General features: G+C 40.9%; 1 non-coding gene across 1 annotated transcript; it reads right to left on the reverse strand.

Annotated features, from left to right (window-relative positions):
* Positions 1–16,782: 16,782 nt before the first annotated feature.
* Positions 16,783–16,926, reverse strand: LOC147822161 (U4 spliceosomal RNA). Its single transcript, XR_015446136.1, has one exon. It is a non-coding gene; the product is annotated as a U4 spliceosomal RNA (small nuclear RNA).
* Positions 16,927–20,352: the final 3,426 nt, after the last annotated feature.

Genomic DNA, 20,352 nt, shown 5'->3' on the forward strand with positions numbered 1-20,352 from the left:
CAAAAATGGGTATCTGAAATGAAAAGATATTTCTCAGATGAAGAAGTAGAAACAGCAAATAAATATATGAAAACATGTTCAATATCACTGGTCACATGAGATTCCATCTCACTCCAGAAAAAGCAGCTGTTGTAAGAATCAGATAATAACAAGTGCTGACGGGGCTGTGGGGAAAAAGGAACCCTCTCTATTGCTGGTGGGAGTGCAGACTGGTGCAACCACTGTGGACGTCAGCATGTAGATTCCTCAGAAAACTAAATCTAGAGGTTCCATTTGACCCAGTTGTTTCCTTCCTGGGTATCTTCCTGAAAGAGTTAAAGGCATTATAACACAATGATGTGTGCATACCCATGTTTACAGCAACACAATTTATAAGAGCTAAATATTGGAAGCAGCCCATATGCCCATCAAAAGATCATTGGATACTTCCAAAACTGCTATATAGATTTAATGCAATTCCCATTGAGATCCCAGCAGCATACTTCATGGACCTTGAGAAAGCAATCCAAAAATTCATTTGGAACAAGAAGAGGCCCAGAATAGCAAAAGCAATTCTAGGTAACAGAGACATGGCAGTGGGTATCACAATCCCCAACCTGCAACTATACTATAAAGCCACTGTGATAAAAACAGCATGGTACTGGCAAAGAAACAGACCTGAGGACCAGTGGAACAGATTAGAAGATGCAGAAACAACGCCAGAAACACTCAGCCATCTCATCTTCGACAAAGGAGCCAAACACCCTCACTGGAGGAAAGATAGCCTCTTTAATAAATGGTGCTGGAAAAATTGGGTTTCAACTTGCCAAAGATTAAAACTAGACCTATATCTCTCACCATGCACTAAACTAAAATCAAAATGGATTAAAGATCTAAGTATTAAAATAGAAACTCTGAACCAGCTGGAAGAGAGGTTAGGTAGAACCCTTGAAGACATCGGTGTAGGAAAAGATTTTATGAACAAAACCTCAGTTGCCCATGAACTAGCACAAACAATCAACAAGTGGGAACTCTTCTTATTAAAAAGCTTCTGCACAGCAAGAGAAACCACCAGCAGTGTGAAGAGACAATCCACAATGTGGGAAAAAATCTTCACCTGCTTTTCCTCAGACGAAGGTCTACTATCTCAAATCTATAAAGAACTTAAAAAGATCAGAATTCCCAAATTTAAAGACCCAATCTGAAAATGGGCATCTGAAATGAACAGACATTTCTCAGACAAAGAAGTAGAAATAGCAAATAAATACATGAAAAAATGTTCAACATCACTGGTCATTCGAGAGATGCAAATGAAAACAATGCTGAGATTCCACATCACTCCAGAAAGAATGACTGCTATCATGAAATCAACCAATAACAAATGCTGCCGGGGCTGTGGGGAAAGAGAAACCCTGCTCCACTGCTGGTGGAAGTGTAGACTGGTGCAACCACTGTGGAAATCAGTATGGAGATACCTCAGAGAACTAGGACTGGAAGTCCCATTTGACCCCGCTATTCCACGGCTGGGGATCTTCCCCAAAGAATTAAAAGAATCCAACCACAGTGATATATGTGCACCCATGTTCATAGCAGCACAGTTTGTGATAGCTAAAACTTGGAAACAGCCCAAATGCCCATCAACTGGAGACTGGATAAAGAAAATGTGGGGTTTTTTATAAAATGGAGTACTACTCGGCCATAAAAAATGAGAAATTAGAGTCATTTATAGCTAAGTGGATGCACATTGAGGCTATACTCTTAAGTGAAATAAATAGGACACACATGTATAAATACCAAATAGCTTCTCTGGTATGAGAAACTGAAAGTGTAAATAAGGACTAAAGTGTATAATAGGTAATGGGAAATAGGAAGAAAAGGGGCAAAGGGGAAGGAAGTGGGAGGGCTAGGGGAAAAGATAGAAGGGAATGGGATTAATATGAGAAAATGGAAAAATAGGAACAAAATCTTTGTAAATAGGGAGGAATGGAGGGGTTGAAGGGAGGGCTGGGCAAGGGTGAAAAATAAGAACCAAGAGAGATTAAGTAAAGGTGCAAATTTCTAATGATGAATGTCATTATATTGTATACCTAAAATGTACCAATGATTAGAATGAATAATCGATAATGCAAAATAGGAAGAAAAGGTCCAAAGGAGTAGGAGTAATAGGAGGGGCAGGGGAAAGGAAAGAAGGGAAAGGAAAAATGATGAGAAATGGAAAAAATGGAAATAAAGTCTTTGTAAATAGGGAAGGGTGGAGAGGGTGAAGGGAGGGCTAGGAATGGGGAAAAAATAAGAACCAAGATGCATTATGTAAAGGTACAGTTCCCAATGAGAAATGTAAATATGTTGTATACCTACAATGTACCAATAAAAGAATTTAACAAAAAAAAAAGATGAATGGATAAAGAAAATGTGGTATTTGTATACAGCAGAGTACTACTCTGCCATAAACAAGGATGAACTTGAGGCATTTGTAGGAAAATGGATGCACCTCCAGACCATAATCTTAAGTGAAATAATTGGACACACAGGTTTAAATACTGCATTGTTTCTCCTGTGTCCTTTACTTCTTATGAAGCCTTATTGGCCTTCTCTGAGATGTTACTATAACAGGAATATCCTGGTAAATAGCTGAATACTGTTGCTCTGGAGTAGGAGAAGCAAATCCTGCATGCATGCATGTGTATGCACATGTGTGCATATATGTGTGTACATGTTTGTGTGTTTAGTGTTTGAGTATGTGTGTGTGTGTGTACTTGTGTGTGCATGTGGTGGAGGCAGGAGGGACCTGACCCAGTGAGTCCATTGGAGCATGAGGAAGAGTATGCTTCCAAAGCAAACACCCAGAGAGAAGCACAAATCAGGGCTCTGTGGCCCAGCATTGAAGCTCTTTGTTGTCACCAAGACTGTCCACATCCTCAACTGGTGGCTGCCCTGTGAGATCTGAGGAGGAACCGGGCAGTGATACAGGAGACAGAGACAGGGGTACTTGTTTGCTAAGGCTGATGAGTACCACACCCTGGGTGGCTTGAACAATAGGAATTTATTGTCTTGTGGCTCTTGAGGCTGGTTGTTAGAAATTCAGGTGTTGGCAGGACTGGTTCCTTCCAAGGTTTTGACAGATAACCTGCTCCAGGCCTCTCTCGTGTTCACACACATTCTCCCTCTACAGCTGTCTGTGTCCAAATTTCTCCCTTTTGTAAGGACACCAGCCATATGGAAGAGGGCCCTTCTTGTTCTATATGGCTGCAGCTTAACTGAGGACATCTGCAACGACCTAGTTTCCAAAGAAGGTGGCACTCTAAGGTATTCTGGTTAGGACTGCAATACAGGCTGTGCAGAACTCGATTCGGCTAACTTCTCTTGGAGAAGGAGCTGGCCTTTAGCATTCACCAGGCTCTGCCCATGTGCCAGAAGCTGAACCATGCCAAGCTCCCACCATCCCTTGTTTCTTGCAGAAAACCCACTGAGCCTAAGTAATTTTCCAAACATAGGTAATAAGCAGCATTTGAAATTCCCAACTTGCAGTCCTGGAAAGTCACCAGAGAGTTCCAAACCACACTGAATACAGAATACATTCTGGCATGAAACAAAGACTAGAATGTCCCTGGACGTCAACAGAGAGACTGTTTCTGGGGAGGGGAGGCAGAAAAGACTTCCCCAAGGGGCTGAGATCTGAACCAGCCTTGGAGCAAGGCAAACCAAACATCTTTATATGCCAGAATCAAATCAAGGAAATATGAAAACGAGCCATGCAGTGTTTTAAGTATAAAAATACTATTTTACCATTTTAAATTTTGCTTATAGAAATGGTCAAGGCCACACTAAGGTTGAGAAGACATTATAATAAACCCTCACATATCCACCAGCCAGCTTCAGTGATTTTCAATATTTTGCCCACCTGTTTTATCTACCTGCCTTTTGTTTCTGGACTATTTCAAAGCAAATCCCAGATCGTGTATTATTTTCTCCCTCAGTACTGCTAGATTATGTCTCTGTCATTGAAGATACTTATTATATAACCACAAGCTGCTTTTACCTAATGAAATTACCGAGAATATCATCTGACATCCAGCGAGGGGCATTTCCCTGATGGTCTCAAAAGCTTATTACTGTCCATATCCTTGAGCTGGGTTATGAGTAGTCCATATATCGCATTTAATTGATATGTCTCTGACATTTCTTTAAATCACGGAAAGTCCTCTTTGCCACCTTTTGCTTTTCTTCACTATCTATTAAACACGGCCATTTGAGAATGGTCTGTATTTTAGATTCAGCAAGCTGCTTCCTTCTGGTGCCATTTCCCTTGTTCCCCACCCCTCATACCCCTGAAGACTGGCCATAGAGGATGGCTTGGATTCATTTTTTTTCTAGCAAGAATACAGGTGGTGCTGCCATTTAGGCCTGCATCACACCAGGAGGTGCATGACACTGCCCCTTTCCATGATGCTCATGTCCAGTGGGTCACAGCTCTGTCGGCCTGGCTCTCCCCATGTGGAGCCCCGTTGTGCCGGGCCTTCACACTGAACCCCTTCCACAGGCTTGCAATCTTCCTGTCTCAGTCTCTCAGAGTGCTGGGGTTACAGACCTGTGCTGTCACTTGGGTCAGCTAATGCTTTTAACAGCACCAAAGACTGTTCCCAAAATGTATTATCCCACAGAGGGTGGCAAAATACCGATGCTTTAGTTCTACTATTTCTTCTTCTCTTATGAACTAAAGTTCTCCTGCAAATAACTTTCCTTCCTCAACCTTTTACTGCGCAATGCAGTGGGTATAAGAAATGCAGTATGAAGGTTCATTTCTTTTCCTTTGTTTATCTATCTTCAGAATAAGTTGGTGCCCTCTTAACTTCCGAGAGTCATCAGTGAGTTTTTCTTTTGTTGTTATCACTTTGACAGTCATCGATTTACGCCATCGGTCGCAGTTATTGTTCTGTTTTCCCAGTTGGCCTATCGTCAGCTGGAGGAAGCCCATTTGTGTTGGCTCCTGCCTCCTTTGATATGATCTTACTCATCTTTGTTTTCTTTCTGATTTGAGGACTGAACCCAGAGTCTTAGGCATGGTAGGTAAGCTCTCTACATCCCCAATCCTTTTATAATTTTTTTTTTCTTGAGATAGGGTCTCGCTAAGTTGTGAACCTCAACTTCCTGCTGTCTCCTTTATAACTTTCTTGCTTTCGGGGAGAACAAAAACTCTTGTATTCGATTTGTATATTTCTTGCCCTAGATCTGGGGACCTTGAGTTTATTCTGGTAGGAAATGTATTTAGAGACACAATCTAGATATACTTGCTCTGTGCTACTAGATTAGTTATTATTCCCGGCACTTTGCCATGGACAGTTAAGAAATATGACTTTTTTTTTATAAGGAAAAACAACTCATGAGTTCATATCACTATTTTTTATTCCAATTTTAAGATTATAGAGTTTTATTTAACTTTTTGGGTTTATATGTAGTAAATATATATAAAGTAAAGATATATAGACACATATATTTCATAAAATGAATATACATGTATATACACATATCTTTACTTTTATACTGAAAATTTTGGATCTTAAAGATGTTAATATAGTTTCCATTCCTTTTAGCCTACATTATCATATAATAGTTTCAAAAAGACAATATCATACTGAAAGACATTTGAATACAAGGTAAGATTTCTTTACATCTCCTTTGTCCTTAGAATATTTTTCCACTAGGGACAGAGCATCCAAATACTGCATTTGTAAATCATTTGAAACAATTCTGTGTGTGTATGCATGCAAGTATGTATGTGTACACACGTGTGTGTGTGTGTGTGTGTGTGTGTGTGTGTAGGTGTGGTTGGGCACCAATCTGACATTGTTTTAGATGTACTCTGGTATTACAGTGTTCAGGGGTTATCCTTTTATTTTTATTTTGAATTAATAAAATATGTGCAGTGTTCCAAAATCAAGTCTACAGAATAAGGCCTCTATTCCACTTCCACCCTATCCTCTCCCTCTTATCTAGTTGTCCATAATAAGTAGGGCTTCTCCTTAATCTTTCCATGTTTTTCTTTTTTTTACATGCACTTCCCTTTCTTACACTAAAAAGAATACTGTTACTCTGCTCCTTGTGTTTTTCTCCACTCAACGATATACATTGGACATCACTCTACATCAATATTTGAAGATATTCATCACTTTCTTCTACAACTGCATAGCATCTCCTATTTGAATTTAATCATAACTTATCAGCTTGTCCACTATGGAGAAATATTTTATCATTTCCTAGCCATCTTTCTCTTACAAATAATACATCAAAATTATTGTGTTGTCTACTGAAACAAATGCACTTTTTTATTTTTTTGATAGTACTGGGGACTGAACCCAGGGCCCTTGCCCTGAGCTACGTCCTCAGAATTTTTTATTTTTTATTTTGAGACAGGGTCTCCCTAAATTGCCAAGGCTAGGCTTGAATTTACAATTCTCCTGTCTCAACCCACCAGAGAGCTGAGATTATAGACATGTGCCACCACTCCTGGCTTAAAAATGCACATTTTTATAAAACTGGAGGATGTCAATGGCAACAACTATTAGAGTTTTTACCATAAGAATGTTACTATTGGGACAAATAAGAAAAGTAACAAAAGAGTACCAGCTGGGTTTTGAGAGGAAAGTGCTCAAATGTGTTATCAGCAAGACCTCAGTTTAGATCTTGACTCTGCCATGTCCCCGCTGCAGTGGCACCTGAGCAGGTGACCCATCCTCACAGCCCCAGGTACAGCACCTGTAAAACAGAGAGTGATAGGACCACCTGCCTCATTGTTATGTCGTATTTTCCACTGAGACTAAATGAGATATCCCACACATACCCCTTCCTGTATAGTCAGTTTTTGGTAAATTTATTTATTATTATCAGCATCATCTGTTTCTAACTTTCTGATCCTTTATCACTAAACAAGGAGAGTCCATATGAACTTTGTGGAAAGCTTCTCTATGTAAGGAAGGGCAAGCACCCCAGGGTGCAATCAGGACCCCCACCTCACTCCTCTGGCTGGCTGCAAAGATCCAAGTAGGGAAATTATAGGAGACTAACGGCAAGTGTTCCCTAAACATTGGTTTCTTCAGGTTCTTCATTCAGGTTTCTTCATTCCGTTCTGCTTTTGGAGGCAGAAACATTAACACTTTCTTTATTCCTGCAGCAATTGATCCAAATAAAGATTGTCTTTGCCCTGCGGTTTCTTGGCTTGCAAAAGTCACCCGTCACCTCCAGTCCTCCACACCTCCTTTTACTGACCAGTCAGAGCCCAAATCCTGGCTTAATGAGGGCAGCTGTCTGTCTCCTGAATTGCTTCCAGGCCAAACCAAATTCACTGAGACCTCAGAGGAGCCTGTTCACCCAGAGCCCTGACCTCAGACCAGCTGGCCAGCTCCTGCTCAGGAACATGTAACTTTCCAAGAAAGAAGGTGGGCTCCTGCCAAGAAAGGACATCAAGTCGTCCCCTGAGCTGACCTCCATGAGTGCTGGCATGGAGGAACGGTCATGAGGAGAGGCTGGCCCAAGCCAGAGGAAATGTGTTTCTCCTGGTTCTCGTGATCCTGCAGGATGCCTCGGGGGCTTTGAGCTGGGCTCGTGGAGCTTTCAAGGCCACACACAACACAGAGGCTGCTGTGGGCAAAGCAGCAAGACTGTACTCATTTATACAGAAAGGCTCTTGTTTCTTGAGTCTCCAACATCGCACAGCCCTTAAATGATTAGTCCAAGCCAGGCCTTGCCCAGATTGGCTGACAGAAAGCTCTGTGAGCCATCCTGACCCAGCAGGGGGAGCTTGGCAAGTCTGTCCTCTGGGAAACGCTTATCTGGAACAGAGGCGGCCCATCTTGCTCCTCACCCCAGACTGAAGCCAACACGGAGAGAAGTGTGTGAGCCACAGCACAGCCCTGACTTCCTGAGCACACACCACGTCTACCCACCTCTGCTCTTATTCCTATTGGCCAAGAAAATAAATTCCTTAACACTTTAGACAAGTTCAGAGTCCAGCTTCACTGTTACTTAAAAATGAGACGAAAGCAACATTCACTGAGCTTACCGTCAGAGGTTAGGGATGAGGAAGAGGACCAAAACAGAGTTGCCCCTCTGACCTGTTAGGAACCCAGAGGAGTAAATGAACTATTACAGTACTGAGGCTCTGCTGGGATGGTCAGGATGCTTTGAGGATTCAAAGAGGGACAGGAGTGTGGGTTTGAGGTCAGAGAAAGGCGGTTCAGCTGAAACCTGGGGGAGAGATAGCAAATTCTCTGACCAAAAGCCTTGGTCCCCCTATGTGGTTGGGTATCGTCACTCCAAAATTCCTGTGCTTCGGAGGACCTCAGAATGTGAACTTGCTTGGAACCAGAGTCACTGGAAGATGCAATTAGTTAAGACAAGATTGTATAGAAGTAGCGCAGGTCCCAGATTCCATACAATTGATCTTCTTATGAAAGAGACACACCAGGGAGAAGGATGTGACAAGGGGCACAGAGCTGGAAGGAGGCTCTCATAAACTGAGGGTCACCAAGGACGGTGGTAACCTGAGGCACTAGGAGACAGGCCTGGGACAGACCCTTCCCATAGCTTTCCAAGGGAAAGGGGCCCTGCCAACGCCTTGATTTCAGAGCTCAGAGAGAATACATTTCTATTGGCTTAAACCATCTAGTTTGTGGTAATCTGTCATGGCTGCCCTCAGAAACAAATGCAATTCATTCTTATTTAACAGAACCATATTGTCTGGCTTTTAAAAAACAACTATTTCCCACTTTCTCTGCTGAAAGAAGTAGCCACACATCACCGGGAGGTGTGAGTAGCACAGGCTGGATAATCTTGCAGGAAAACTCCTGAAGAGATGCAGCCAGTACCTGTACACAACACATCTTAATTCTCTTTACATCCCTTCCCCTCTCCTCCTTCCTCCTTCCTCCATCTCTTGGCCCCTTTCCCATTTGCAAAAGTTGGGTTATGCCCATGTACCAACCACCCTTACTGAATGCAATCATTATGTACTACAAACATGTACTAATAAAAATTTAAAAATTTTTTTTCAAAGATGCAGCTGGCCCTTCATATCAGGGGCTTTTGCATCTGTGGATTCAACCAACAGTGCAGGGAAAATACTTTTTTTGTAAAATATTGTGTCTGTACTAAACATGCACATTCTTTTCTTGTCATGATCCCTTAAACAAGCCAGCACAGCTATTTATATAGCACTTTAATTGTATTAGGTATTTTCAGTAATCTAGTGATGATTTAAAGTATATGGGAGGGGTGCATAGGGAATATACAAAAACGATGCCATTTTATACAGGGAACCTGGCACTCATGGATTTCAGGATTCACAGGAGTTGTGGGAAAACTCTCCCCACAGGTGACTGAGGGACGCTCACTCACGTGACCCCTGTGCCCTTGCCCTGCACCTTTCCCCTGCTTACTGCCTGAATCAATAACTCAACGACTGGGGCTGCAACAGGCATCTTGCAGCACAGTAGGAGGGAGAGGTCAGAAACGCTGTGAAGACCTCGGACTTGATGCCCTTGATGCCTTGGACTTGATGCCACTCTATCCTGAACTGTCTTCCCTCGGGCTTCGTGGTGCAGGGGGCGAAAGTCAACTCCCATCTTGTTGAAGCTGCTCCTATTTGGAGTTTCTGGTCCCTTTAGGCATCTCAATTCCTAACTGATGCACCTAGACAGGTAAGTGTGTATTGGGTCCGTGGCTGGAGATGGGAATGTATCTTGAGCAGAGTCCCAAACTAGAGAAGAGCTTGGTCTACTTGACCATGAGGTTGAAACGGTGAAATGGGGTGGAAAGGAGAGAAGGAGAGATGAGGGCAGAGAGGGCTGCAAAGTTCGGACTGCGGAAGACGGCACCTGTCCCCAGTAGGGCCCGCCTCTTCACTTAGAGGGCTTTCTTCACCCCCAGCGGGGGGGGGGGGTCCAGAACCGAGACTCCCTTCTTGTCCATCGTGGCTTTGACCTTTAACGGTAAGCATGGGAACCGTCAGAGCAGAGTTGGGTCCTTGTTTTGTGAGTTAAACTGGAATCTGGGGATGGTCAAGTGAGGGCCTAGGATATGGGTTGAGGAGTGTGTCCTCCTCTTCAGAGTCTGGGACGGGCATGGAATCTTATCTCCTCAGAAGGTAAATGAATTCAGCAGGACCTCCCTGGCCTCTAGATTAAAAATAGGCTGCACTTAGGGAAGTAGAGTCAGCAGCTGGTACACAGGAGAGCAGTGACCTACTGAGGTCACAACAAACATGCCCCGCCTTGAGATTCCAAAGCCACCGCTTAACTCCCAACCCTCTCTAAGCTTCAATAATATCATTAGCCAAAAGTGAAGGAAAAAGCAAGTGCAAACTGTAAAGAAGGTTTGTGATAAAACCCAGAGAGAAGCTGAGGCCAGGATAAAGCCAAATGACCCCTGACACGTCCTAAAACACCCCCTTGTCATGACCGTCGCAGAGCCCATGACCTTCCGCCAGGTCAGAGCCCTCAGCTCCACAGACCTAGTCTCTGCGTCAGACTTGGCCTGAAAGCCCTGAGTTGGGGTCAAAGGACATCTGCCCTCACCCAACTGGGATCACGAGGCTCTGTCAAGGAGGCCGGCCAAAGAGCTGGGCCTGGGGACAAGGCACAGGGCAGCCTGTGCCCTGGTGCTCTGGGGAGCATCATGGGGAAGAACTCACTTTCGACACATGCATGCCACCCACTGGGAGTGGTGGCCGGAGCAGGCACACAGTGAACCTCTCCTCCTCTGAGCATTTTCCAATGCACAGGCTCCCCAGCCTGCTGTTTTCCCAGTAAGCTTCACTGCCTTTTTATTTTATTATAATAGGCTGGGAAGAAAACACACACAAGCATAATGTTCTCCTTAAGGACTGAGTTAGACATTATCCTGCAGAACATTATAATAAAGGCAGGGATTATTATATATGAGAGAAAACTTCAAAAGGTTACATTCACAGCCCCTGGTACTTTCAGTAGGACATGATTGGCGGGCTGGTTTTCACTTTTAATCAAGACAGAATGGAAGCTACAGCAAAGAGGTGGCTGGTGCTGACTAACAGAGAGGCACAAGACTCCAGCAGGAAGGACTCTAGGGCTGTGTCTCCATCTTGACAACTTTGACATGGGTTACCAGTCATCTGGGCAATGCAGAGGGCTGAGGAGCATTCCTGGCCTCCATCACTAGATGCCCACGGTGCCCTTCCCAGGGCTGTGACAGCCCCAAATGCTCCTCAACATTCCCAGATGTCCCCAGAGGGTAGAGTCACCTAGTGATGAACTAGTGACTTAGAATCCAACACAGTTGCCTGCCAACAACCTGCGCTCTAGCGAACTGGTTTGCCCCACAGAATCTCACTCTCCTCCCTTGGAAAAGAGCCACATAGCTGCCCACTGCTCTAGACTTTTGAGGTCAAACAAGGTCACAATGGAACACCCCTTTTCAACTTCTGCAGGTCCACGTCCAGAGAGGCTATGGGAGATCTGTCACCTGCCGCTTGGAAAGTTAATATCTATAACTGTTCATTTTTGTCCTGCAAGCAGATGTGAGTTGCAAAGCAGAAATCAGAGTTATTGCTGTAATAACTGGGCCAAGCCCCTGTTCGCAGTGCCCACAGGGACGTCACCCTCCATGTAGTTTATACAGAGAGGCTACACTCTGATGGCCACACCCCAGCCTGAGAAAGAGGGACCCTTTTCCTCTGAAGAGGAAGAGGGAAGGCCCTGCCCAGAATGCAGGTGTCTGGCTCATCTGTTGAGCCACTAGCTTCTGAAGACTGTCCATCACCCAGGAGCGATTGCTCAGGCCTTCCTAACCATGCAGAAATGTGGACATGCTCATGTTCTTACAGTGCCCGTGCCAAACATCTGGATACCCTCCTTGGCTTCTCTTCCTCCCTAACCCTTCTCTCTAACGGATCCCACACCTTTCCATTCCACCCTAAACAAGTTTCATATCTGTCTGTCTCACTTTGTCCCCAGATACTTCCTTGTGTCCTTGGTATCATGCTGCTGTCCCTCCTCCCTTAAAAATATTGGCCACCAAAGATCATGTCACTCCCCTATTCAGCATTCTGTGACTCCCCATTGCCTTCAGCGATGTTGACCAAGCACAGGGGGAATGCACCAGCGGGATTACTCAGGATGGCCTTAGGTGGCCCACAGATGGACAATTTTTTTTTTTTAATTTTAACAGTCATCATTTATTTTTCAGTTGCGACTTTCATGGCAGGTAAATAGTCTCATTTGCAATTGTACCCTACCACTTCCTCCTGAAAATAAGTCCACTTGTTTTTAAATGCTAAAATGTATGTTTAAAAGTATTAAAATGTGCTATGTGCATGCACCAACTTCCCCACAAGGAATGTAATCCTTATGTACCAAAAACATGTAGTAATAAAAAAGTTAAGGGTATGTTTATTTAAATAGAAATTTTGAACAGGTAACTGCATGAGAGGTTTATAATCCCTGAAAATACTGCAAAACGTATGAAAGACTGAAGTTGGAGGATCACTGACCTAGAAAAAGTCTTTACCTGTGGAGGACCCTTCATGACATAGTGCCTTCCTCCCTCTCGAACTGTACACCTATCATTTTCCCCTCACACACTGCCACCTGTCACGCATACCTTCCACTCAGACAAGGAAACAGGAATTCATTTGGCCCTCCACTTCCTATTCTATTATAATGGGCTTCTGAAAGGAGCTTATGCAAACACTATGCATCACTAGCTAAAATTTTAAGGACCTGTATTTGTTTGTTTATATGCCCAGAACCACAAAGGTATTAAGTAATACAACCAGGATTTAACTTTAGAATCAGGTTCTAGTATCTACAAAGGTAATCAGTTTTCAATACTCCTGGTAATAGCCTATATTATTAGGCGTAAACCCTGGTTTACTTCTCTGGGTTCCCTTTATGAGAGTTAACCACCCTCTCCCAAGAGTTAAATAGCCTCCCATCACTCCATTCTGTAGCCTTACTGTCCAAGATAGGACCTGATACAGAGAAGGAGCTCAACTAATGTTTGTGAAATAATTGATCTTTATGTTGCTGACATCTCTTTGGGAGTTTTCATTATTATTTCTAAAAAAAAATCAATATTGAACCTCTTCTGCAATGTCAGGGCAGTCTGAAAAAAAGATACTGGTGTCTGTGCTGATGGGCCTCCCAACACTGAAGGCGGCAGTTTACCCTTTGGCCTCACTTTTTATGGATCTAAGTAGAACTGTCAGGTTTTTGTTTGTTCAGCTTTTCACTTGTTGTGAGGATGGAATAGCAACTTTCAAGTTCTTTGTATGCTGGATCAGAAACTCAAAATTCAATATTCATTTTTTGAAATGAAGAAAGAAGCCCCAAGGAGACATCAGCAATGTAAAAATCAATCATGCTACGAACATTATTGTGCACCTCCTGTGTACAAGGTCCTATCTTGGGCAATAAAGTTACAGAACGGAGAGGTATGAGGCTATGTATCTAACACTCCTGGAAAGAGTTTACTACCACATAGGGAACCCAAAAAAGTAAACCAGTGATTATGGCCAGAGGTATGGAAAACTGGTAACCTCTGTGAGTACCAGACACTGATCCTAATAAATTCAAATCCTGTTTGTATCACTTATTATTTATGTTTCTGGGCACATAATCTCACTTCTCTGAGCCTTAATTTCATCATTTGTAAAATAGTGATATTCATAGTTCCAATTACACTATGAGAATTGTAAATTGTGACCTGCTTAGACCAGTGCTAAGGCACAGAAAGATCACAACTTCTCAGAGCAAACACCCATGAGCAGAAGTCTCTACAGGAACCAGTGACAGTGTGGGAAATTTTGAATTATAATTTATGAATTGCTGGAGACTCGGTGTGAGCAAGTCTGAGAAAAACACTTCAGGGAGACCCAACCTTGGGGTCTCCCACTTGCAAGTTTTACCTCCAGTAGCTGGGTCATTTCTCATAATGGGAGAAAAATTCCATATACTTCCAGCAGGGGAAGTAACCATTTAAAGTGCTCTAGAACATTCTCTTCTTCTTCACAGTCTGCTCTTAAAAGAAAGTAGTTAACCAGGGTCTAAAATGCTGGTATTTTAACAGTGTAAGTGGCCTAAAGCAAGAGAAACACCCAATTTCAGTTGCCTCTAGTCATCCCTTTCCACATTAGAGAGGATAAGTTAGTTCCAAAGCTCCTGTGACATTCACAGTCCAGAATCACAGGATCAAGAAAAAACTAAGACCTAATCCAAGAACTATAGAAAGCCTACCCTCCCCATCCCTCTGTATTACCATAGGCCTGTTTACAACATTTCCTTTTACTCAGCTGTCAAGAAAGACAATTACTAGATATACTAAAAGGCAAAGCACACAGTCTGAAGAGGCAGAACAAACATCAGAACCAGTCTCAGATATGGCAGAGATGATGGAGTCATCAGACTGGGAACGTAAAACAATTATGAGTAACATACTAAGACTTTAAAAACTAAAGTATACAATATGTAAGATGGGCAATGTAAGTAGAGAAAAAGAAATTCTAAGAAGGATCAGAAGAAATGCTAAAGATCTGACTTTCAGGGTTTATTAGTAGACAGGACAAAGCTGAGGAAAGAATCTCTGAGCTTGAAAATATTGTTTCAAACTTGGAAAACTAAAAAAAAGCATCAGATTAAGTCCAAAATAAGCAAATGACAATAAATTTAAAAATTGGTTCCAAAATCAGTAAAAAGAGGTCTGGCGATTTAGCTCAGTGGTACCGCACCTCCCTTGCAAGCACAAGGTCCTGAGTTCAATTTCTGGTACAGGGGGAAAAAAATCAATGGAAAGAGGAAATCAGTAAAGAAAATCAACAAACCCAAAAACTAATTCTTGAACTAATTGATAAAATTAATAAGCCTCTAGCAAGGTTGTGCAAAAAGGGGGACACAAATTACTAATATCAGAAATGAAAGAGGGACACTACATTTCCATGGACATTAAAAGGATAATAAAGGAATCCTAGAAAAACTCTAAACCTACAATTTTGCTAGCATAGGTTAAAATGGACCAATTTCTTAAAAGATACACTCTGCCAACACTTCACACTAGAAGATATTATCTTTAGAGGCCTATATCTATTAGAGAAATTGAATCATTAATTAGTAACCTTCTAAAAACAGAAATCACCAAGACCAGAGGGTTCACTGCAAATCAAATTCAACAATGCATAAAAAGAATTTTACACCACTACCAAATGAGATTTATCCCAGGTATGCAAGGCTGGTTCAACATTCAAAAACCAGGTAATGCAATCCATTGCAATAAGTTAAAGAAGACTACATGTTCATATTAATAGAGTCAAGGAACGCATTTAACAAAATCCAACACCTATTCATAATTTTTTTAAAAGTTCTCAGTAAACTCAAAATGGAGGGGACATCCCTTACCATGGTAAGGAATCCCTATAAAAACCTACAATTAACACAGTATTTAATGGTGAGAAACAAGAAACTTTCCACTAAAATTAGGAACAAGGCAGACATGTTTCTTCTCATGACTGTTTCTCAACATCAAACCTGAAGCCTCAGCTAACACAAGACAATAAAAGAGAAGAACAACTGAAAAGAAAAGAAAATTTTCCTTTTTCTCACACATGATGTGACTGTCCGCATAGAAAATCAAAAAGTATTGAAAAATCTCCTAGAATTAATACATGATTATAGCAAGGTTGCAAGATACAAAATAAATATGTGAAAGTTATTTCCCTAAATACCAGCTATAAACAAAAAGAATTTGCAATTAAAAACACCATTTTTGGGTTGGTTTGTTTTTGAGACAGGGTCTTACAATGTAGTTCAGTCTGGCCTTGAAGTCATGGTGATCCTCCTGCCTCAGCCACCTGAATGCTGGGATTACAGGCATGCACCACCACACCATTTTTTTAGTGCTGGGTATGTAGCTCAGCTAGTAGAGCTCTTACCTATTATGCATGAGTCCCTGGATTCAATCCCCAACAACACAGGAAAAAAAACTTCAACTTATTAAGCAATTGGAAATTTGAACTCTGAGTAGATATTTGATTGTCTTAAGGCATTATTGTTAATTATCAATTATCATTAATTGTTAAAGATATCATGGAATTTGGGGAATTTTTTTTAAAAGATAGGATAAGATTGGATATAGAGTTACATAGTAAAATATGTATGGATGAAATTATATGACTGGGATTAGCTTCAAAATAATGCAGGTGGGCCAGGGATTTAGCTCAGTGGTTTCACCGCCTGCTGCACAAGTGCAAGGACCCGAGTTCGATCCCTGGTACTAAAAATAAAAATAAAAATAATAAAAAATAAAAAATAATTCAGGAAATTGATGTAGATGAATCTAGATGAAGCAGAATTGATCAGTGGGTGATGAATACATAAAGCTTATTTATTCTCTTTTGCTAAAAAAAATACACACACAATATCATTTACATTAGCACCCTCAAAAATGAAGTGATTGGATGTAAATGTAACCTAATACCTACAAGATATATGTGTGTGTGTATATATATATATACACACACACATATATGTCTGTAAAAGGAAAACTACAAAAGTTTGTTGAAAAACAGCAAAGAAGAACAAAGAATAAAATGAGAGATATTCTATGTTCAATATTAGCAGGATAAATGTAGCCAAGGAAGTGAAAGATATGTACAAAGAAAACTATAAAATGTTGATGAAAAAATTATAGTTGTACACAAATAAATGGAAGGATATCCTGTGTTCATGTTTTGAAAGAATTAATATTATTTTAAATGCTCATACTACCCAAAGCTATCTACAGATTCAAATGAAAGCTATCAAAATTCATCTGACTTCTAAAATAGAAAAAAGTTCTAAAATTCATATGGAACCACAAAGTTTCAATTAGCAATAATCATTCTGCGGATAAACCTCATTGGTTATGATACTGCCACTGTGCCAAGCTTGGAACTGCAAAGATTGTGAATGGCCACAGAAATCTAGAGCAAAAAGAACAAAGAGGCATCACAATACTTGATTTTGAAATCTACAAAGCTATCATAATCAAAACAGCATCATACTTGCACAAAAACATACATATAAACTAACAGGATAGAATAGTGTCCCCAGAAATAAATATGCATATTCATCATCAATTGATCTTTAATGCAAGTCCCAAGAATACACAGTGGAGAAAGGACAGGCTCTGCAATAAATGGTGTTGGGAAAATTGAATATCTACTACTGCAGGATGGAACTGTAGCCTATCTGACATCACACACAAACATCAACTCTAAATGGATTAAATACTTAAACATAAAACCCAAAGCAGTAAAACTATTAGAGGAAAACAATTCTTGGCATTGGCCTTTGCAAAGGCTTTTTTTAAATCTGAACCCCAAACTACAGATAACAAAAACAAAAATAGACAAACTAAAAAGTTTCTGTACCACAAAAAGCAATCAACAAAGCAAAAAGACAATGTATGGAACAGGAAAATATATTACAAACCATATATCTAATAATAGATTAATATCCAAAATATATAAGGTACACAACTCAATTAAAACCCGAGCAATGGACCTAAATATACATTTCCTAAACAAAGATAAACAAAGGGCCTATATGTATATGAAAAAATACCCAACATTACTAATCATCAGGGAAAAGCAAATTAAAAGCACAATAAGATATAACCTCATATCTTTTAGAACTACTATTATCAAAAAGATAAAAGATAGCAAGTGTTGGCAAGGATGCAGAGAAGAAGAAACCCTTACACACTGTAGGTGAGAATGTGAATTAATACAACCATTATGAAAAACAGTGCAGAGGTTCCTCGTGTCCCATCAATCCATCTTCTGGGTATATAACTAAAAGAAAAGAAATCAGTACATCAAAGAGACATCTGCACTTCTCCATTCATTGCAGTATTATTCACAATATCCATTAATGAATGAATGGATAAAGAAAGTACGTTATATATGTATACACGCACTCTACAAACACATGTGCATGGAATAGTATCCAGCTATAAGAAAGAATAAAATCCTGTGCTATGGTTTGTATATGGTTTAAGTGTGTCCGGTGAGGCCTTATGTTCTAGAAACATGTTTCTTGCCATGTTGGTTTTGGAAAGTGGTAGAACATTTATGAAGGGAGTCTCGTGGAAAGTGATCAGATTACTGGAGGTGTTGCCTTCAGAAGGGATTAGTGACGCACCCACGGAGTTGGTTGTTATAAAGTGAGGCTCCTACTGCATGAAACCAGTTCTTTCTCATTTTTCTACCATGTTGTGACCCAGCCGTGAGAGCCCTCACCATAGACTGAACAGACAGGGCAGCATAATCCTGGGTTGTCAGCCTCCAAAACCGTGAACTAAATGAACCTTTTTTCTCTATAAAGGATTCATCCTCAGGCATTTTGTTAAAACAAATAGAAAATGGACTAATACACCCTATTTTTCCCACAATGTAGATAAATCTGGAGGGTATTATATTTAAGGAAATAAGCTAGGCATAGAGGGGCAAATCCAACATGATCTTACTCACCTGTGAAATTTGAAAAAAGCTGAAATCATAGAAGTAGAGAGAAGAATGATGGCTATCAGAGTCTGAGGAATAAGGAAGGACTGAGGAGAAATTGTTCACATAATAGAAAACAACAATTAGGTGGAATAAGTTCAATAAGGTCTATTATATAATGCAGTGACAATAGTAAATAATAATACAATGTATAATTGAAAATTGCTGAGAACTTTAATGTTCTCACCATAAAATTGACAAGTATTGGGGTGATACTATGTAAATGATGTTGGTTTAATTACTGTGCAATGTATACATCCAGAAAATGTTACATTGTATATTATAACTACATACAATTTTTTTACTTGACAAGTAAACTTTATTAAACAACAAAAAATACAAAGAAGGACTTGAACTCAATAATATGGAAACAATCTGATTAAAAATGGGACAATGCCCTTACCAGATACCTCACTAAAGAAGACATACAGATAGTGAATAAGCACATGAAAAGATGCTCACACTAGAAGTCACCGGGAAAGTACAACAGTGAGATGTACACTGCACACCGACTGGAACAGCCAAAACCCAGAACACTGACAACTCCACAGGCTGGCGAGGGTGCAGTGTGCATCAGGACCTCTCGTTCACTGCTGGTGGGAAAACAGAATGGTCCAGCCACTTTGGAAGACAGTTTGGCAACTCCTTACAAAGCTAAACACACTACATGATCCAGCAATCACACTCCTTGGTGTTTATCCACTAGTTGAAAACTTATGTCTGCACAAAACCCTATGCATGAGTGTTTACAGTAGTACAATTATTCATAATTGCCAAAACTTAGAAGCAATCAAGACGTCCTTCTGTAAGTGAATCAATAAATAAACTGTGGTACATCCAGACACTGGCATGTTACTTAGTGCTAAAAAGAAATAAGCTATCAAGCCATGAAAAGACATGAAAGAAGCCAACGTGAAAAGGCTACATATTATATGATTCTAAATATAGGACATCTGGAAAAAGAAAAATAGGGGAGCAACAAAAAAACAACACTTTCCAGGTGTTAGGGAGGGGTAAATAGATGGTGCCTACGAATTATAGGGCACTGAAACAATCCCGTATGGTATTACAATGATGGATGTGTTTCATTAGAAGTATGTCGGAACCCATGGGTGTGCACAAAGAAGGGACCCTAATGTGAATGTTGGAATTGGGATGATAATGATGTGCCTGTTTTCCTCAACAGCAACAAAAGTATCACTCTGGTGGGGTACATCACTAATGGGGAGGCTGTGTGGCTGCAGGAACAAGAGGCAACGGAGAAGTCTCAACCTTCTGCTCAATTTTGCTGGAACCTAAAACTGCTCTAAAAAGTAAAGTTTATTTTAATTAAAACCAATATCATTTTATAAATGAACCAAAACCAAAAACATCCAACCGGCAACCATCTGTAACCCTATGAGCACAAAGTTCTCAAAAGTTGTTTGGCGTTTCTGATGTCATCCAAGTACGTCAAACACTGGGAATCTATAAGTCGGAGAGGACAGTTCACTGGACTGAGAATGACAAGCACGCGACAACAGCAAAGGTATAATCTGTCCCCAAGCGCAGCAGCCAGACAGGAAAGGATTAAGCTTCACAGTTGACTTACCTGCCCAAGCACCCAGCCCAGAGCTGAACAGGAAGAAGAAACTGGCCCATTTACTCCTAAATAGTTTTAAAGGCCAGATTTTCATCCTATGAAGTATGGCAAGAAAAGATAACAAGTTGATTTTCCACTGGGGTAACTGACTTTGGAAGGAAAGAAAAACTTGTTTTTATTGGTCTCTTACTTGCTCATTGTGGTGCTTTGGAAGCTGACGGTAGGA

This window comes from Heterocephalus glaber, unplaced genomic scaffold, assembly GCF_053883595.1.
Source record: "Heterocephalus glaber isolate CG9 unplaced genomic scaffold, H.glaber_assembly_v1.0 deba00001673, whole genome shotgun sequence".
Classification (NCBI taxonomy): Eukaryota; Metazoa; Chordata; class Mammalia; order Rodentia; family Bathyergidae; genus Heterocephalus; species Heterocephalus glaber.